Source organism: Bison bison, unplaced genomic scaffold (genome assembly GCF_000754665.1).
Source record: "Bison bison bison isolate TAMUID 2011002044 unplaced genomic scaffold, Bison_UMD1.0 scf7180017864184, whole genome shotgun sequence".
Classification (NCBI taxonomy): Eukaryota; Metazoa; Chordata; class Mammalia; order Artiodactyla; family Bovidae; genus Bison; species Bison bison.
This window is the reverse complement of record NW_011494756.1, coordinates 937233-941945: the sequence shown is the minus strand read 5'-3', so window position 1 is coordinate 941945 and position 4713 is coordinate 937233. Positions and strand designations below refer to the sequence as shown.

The window sequence follows — 4713 nt, the reverse complement described above, 5'->3', positions numbered from 1 at the left end:
GGCTGCATCAGGTCTTAGTCCCTGGGAGGCCTCACCCCTCTTCGGTTAGTTGCGGTGTTTGGGCTTAGTTGTCTCATGGCATGTGGGATCCTGGTTTCCCCGATCAGGAAATCTAACCTGTGTCCCCTGCATGGCAAGGCAGATTCTTAACCACTGGCCCACCAGGGCAGTCCCGAGGCTGCTTTCTTAGCCCCCTGCTCTAGGGTCTCAAAGAGACTTGAGGCTGAACCGAGAGTCCACGTCCCCGGCAGAGAGCAGGAGTCGCTGGTGGCTGGGCATGTACTCTGCCAGGCCCGCTTGGTTAGGCTCCTTACCGCTGCTGCCCAGTTGGATGTGAGGAGCAGCTGTTTGGCATGGGCGCTGTCTGGATCCTTATCTGACCAAAGGCGATGTTGACCCCCGGCCCTGCCCTGAGGTTCCCAAAGGTGGGGACTGTTTCTGATGTACCCCCGGCCCAAACATGTTCCTCTCCATGCTGAGTGAGTAATGAAGCCAACAGTTGCATGTACCATGGCGGGCGGGTGGGTGGCCGGGGCGGGGGGCTGGTGGCCAGGGCTGGTGGCCGGGGGCCGTGAGTTCTCAGTGCAGGTGCTGAGGGTGGCCTCCCCCTGGATGGGAGGTTTCAGGGACAAGCTGTCACTGGGCTGGGTTTGGCCTGAAAATCGGGGAGTTTGTGCGGGGAAAGGGATAGCTGAGGCCAGAGCCTTCGTGGGACACGTGAGAGGTGGCGTTATGTGTCCGGGCTGGAGGGAGGGGGTCTGGGGGAACATGAGGGCAGTGAGCCTGAAAAGGGGCGTGAGGCCTCCCAGAGACTCTGAAGCCGAGTGGAAGCCAGGGGCCTGGGAGGCCCGCCTGGTGAGATGGCCATTTTAGGAAAATCTCTCTACCTGTCTCTTAGTAGAAGTCAGAACTAGGTGCTGTGGGAATTTGCGGGGGAGGGGGCTTTCTTGGTAATTTGCACTTGGCGTTGGATTGATTTATTTGCCCAATGATGGCAGGTGGGAAGGCTGAACTTGCAGAGGGGTCTTCCTTTTACAAAAGGGGCTTCTCCCCTTGGCAGCTTTGAAGAGTTTGCAGATGTCAGTGCTTGTCACTCAAGTGGACTGGGCAGGGCTTGAGGCTGAGGAGTGACTGAACGGGCCGGTGGGGAGGGGAGGGAGGGGGTGATTTGCATGTGAGCATCAGTAGGAACGGTTTAGAGCATCCAACTGCAGCCGGCTTCTCGGGAGCGTGCCTGCTGAGCAAAGGGACTCCTCTCTGAGGGCTTGTGGCTCACATGCCCAGGGATGTGGTTGGTGATCATGGTGGAGAGATGGACTCAGGAGGTGTGGTTTTATAAAGAGCTCGTGTTTATCGACTCTTCACGTGTGCTGGGTGCCCTTTATGTATATTTTTAAATCATTTGATTCGCTTGGTCAGGGGATGAGGCAGGAGCTATTATCATCCCCATTTAACAGAGGAGAAACCAAGGCTCAGAGGAGTGAAGTAACTTGCCCGAGGTCACACAGCCAGCAAGTGGCAGAGCTGGGATTCAAACCTAGGCAGATGGACTCTGGAGCCAAGCTCTCATCATCTCCTCTGTATCACCTCTCGTTTTTATGGTGAAAGTTCTCTGTTTTGAAATAAAGATGTGCCTTTTGGGGCCAGATGTCCAGGGTCAGCTTCCTCCCAGGTGACTGCAGCAGTCAGGTGACCTCTCTGAGCCTCTCTGACCTCATTTTAAATGGGGAGGAGGTCAGGCTTCCCTTACCCTGTCTGCCTCTTCGGAGGTGAGTTGTTTTAAGGCTCTATTGGGCTGGAGGAAATGCTCAAGTGTTATAATCTGTAAAAGGCTGTGCAGATGGCCAAAGCCCAGGAGGTGGCGTTGGCCAGATCGGGGCTCCCCTTGGGGTAGAGGTAGGGGTCATGGGTTGGTCCCATGGGGGGCTGGGGGATTTGACCCGAGCCTGCATGTTGAATTGCAAGGAGAAGCGGTAGATGATTTGTGTGTCAAAGTATGTGGAGTTTCCGAGAAATGTTGACCTAGAACCTCATCTATGCAGGTGGTTCTTACACACACACACACACACACACACACACACGTAGGAAAGACTGCAGGGGCTCTTCATTCCTCCGTCAGTGCATCTCTCTGAGAACATGGGGTAAGTGTGCAGTGGGTGATGGTAGGAGTGAGGAGAGGCCACTGCGTCTGATGATGGGGATGCCGCGGACGGGTGGACCCACCGGAAGCAGCAAGAGGACCATTCTCATGATGAGGTCTGTGGAGCGCTGGCCCTGGATGATGCTGACGGAGAGCTCCTTGAGGCAGCCATGGAAGGCCTCCCTGAAGAGGTGGCCTTGGGTGAGGCGTGAAGGTGACAGTGAGCCCTGCAGGAGGAACATTCCAGGCAGGGGCACAGCGGCTGCAGAGGCCCCGCGGGCAGGCGGGGGGAGGGTTTCCACCACTGCAGCTACACCCCGTGGGCCAGTGGCAGGAGTTTGGGCTTGATTCTAGGTGAGCTGGGCTCTTCGGGAGGGTTTGCGGAAGGGAGTGACCTTTAAAAGGGCCTGGACTGCAGAGGCAGAATGGAGGCCGCAAGGCCAGTGAGGGCCAAGGCTCTGGAATGTTCCAGAAGTGATGTCTGGGACTGTGGGGGATTTTTATTTTCTTCTTTGTGGTTCTCTGTTTCTTTTATCCCTCTGATTGTTCTGTAGGGAGCATGTATTATTCTCGTAGCTTTAACTGAAGACAACACTAAAGTCCATTGCTTTTAAAGAAACGTTGGCCTCTCTAGAGTCTGATGCGTGGCGTATCCCAGGATGGGGGTGGGGACGGTGCTGGGCCCAGGTCAGTCCTGGCATCATCCAGCTACTCAGGAGGTCACCTGGAGTCCCTTCCCCAGCCAGCAGGGCCCTGCCTGCCTCTCAGACCCACGGGCCCAGCCCTTCCTCCTCCTGAGTGAGAAAGCTGCTGATCTGAAATTCATAACCAGCTTCTTCCCTGCTCATTGATCTCATGGAGAATACCTACAATTATATTGTAGGAGCCACCTCCAGACAGACAGGAGGAGATTTAAAAAATTAATAAAGACCCTTTTGTAAGAGAAGATTAGGTGCCTAACTGGGGAGACGTGTGGCTCCCCTCACACGTCTCTAATTTGCTGTCGGGTGGGTTGCTCTCGGCCTGGCTGTGAGGGTGTCCGCGTTTTGCCCACTTGCAGGCTTCTGTCTGGGTCTGTGTTCTTTAGAGGGCACTAGGTTGGGGGTGACAGGGCCCCCTGACAGATCCCTTTTCCCGTGGGCCATTAATATCCCCAATACATTCATGAAGTAGAACCGCCAGATGGATTTGTAAATGTCCCAGTAAGCAGCTAAAAAATTGCTAAGGATGGGCTTTCCAGCTGTAAAGAATGAAAAGAAGAGCACAGTTGACTGAAGATGGAGAAGAATGTGCTGGAAGCCCCTTGCTCATCCGCAGGAATCGCGGGATGATGGATGGGCAGCCTGGAGCCCGCAGGCCGATTGGCCCAGTAACCCGTGTCTGTGCAGGGAGGTGGGGCGGCAGGGAGGTTACGCGCTCCCGTCTGGCAGTCAAGCAGGCCTGTCTTCACCCCACTTCAGCCTCTTATTTGCTGTGTGACCTTCACTTAGTCGCTCAACCTCTCTGTGCCTCATTTGTAAAATGGCAAGATTTATTTACCTACCCCAGAGGGCTGGGGAGGATTGACAGTCATATGCTTAGTACATCGCGGACTCAGGGAGAAGCCCTTGAGGAGTGGCGGCTGTTGTCATAAAAAGCTTGCTTCTCCCTGATCCAAGACCCCACAAACACACCTGCCAACCAACCAGCCTCAGCGCTGGCCGAGCCGTTTTGTTCTGGCCATGCCGGTTGACTCCAGTTCCCCACCCTGGACCTTGGCTCATTCTTGTCCTCTGGCTGTTTCTCGTCCACCCTGGCTCGAATGCAGCTCTTGTGAAACTACGCGCCCCACGGCCCCCTCCTGCCCTGCTGGGCTGCATCGGTTCTGCCCCCCGTACACCAGGGCTCCCTCTTCAGGCCTTGGTGGTCGCTCTTGGAGGGAGGCCCCTGTGTCTTCATGCCTCCCGTTGGCCCCACCTAGACCGTCCACCCCTGGAGGGCGGGACGAGCCTCACCCCCAGCGCCGACTGGGCCTTAGCCCAGGGAAGCCCTGGACAGAGGCATGGACTCGGGGTGGGTGTGCTGTGAGCTGGTCCCTGCATCCTGGCAGGGCTGGTTGCCATGGGGGGCGGCAGGGAGCAGCCATAAGAGGGGCTTCCAGGAGGGCAGGGCCGTGACACCAGAGAGTGTGAGCTGTGGCTCCCACAACATGGGACTTGGGGAGAGTCTTCGCAGGGGCAGAGGCCGAGCGGGGCATCTCCAGATTGAGGCTGGGAACTGAGGCCAGTGGGTGTTGGGGACCCGGCCTAGGGAGGGCCAGGTATTCCGGGGGTGTGTGTGGGCTCCCCTCTGGAAGCCAGGGGTGCTGAGCAGAGGCTGAGTGCCCGGGAGCACCCATGTCCAGGACGACCCCGAGGCCTGGACACCGCCCGCGTCTGCCCCAAGGCAAGAACACCGGCCCGTTTCTGCTTCCAGATTGGAGTGACAGCCATGCCCTGGAGAACTGTCAGTTCCTGACCGGGGATTCGCGAGATGCTGGAAGGCTCGCTCTCTGTGACTGGCAGGTGCCAGGTTTTCCTCCTCACCCCACCCCC

The 4713-nt window shown here is 57.1% G+C and overlaps 1 protein-coding gene across 1 annotated transcript in view; it reads left to right on the top strand.

The window, feature by feature from the left end:
- Positions 1-4713, top strand: part of MPPED1 (metallophosphoesterase domain containing 1) — a 65220-nt gene that overhangs the window by 10957 nt on the left and 49550 nt on the right. The gene's annotated exons all lie outside the window — the stretch shown is intronic.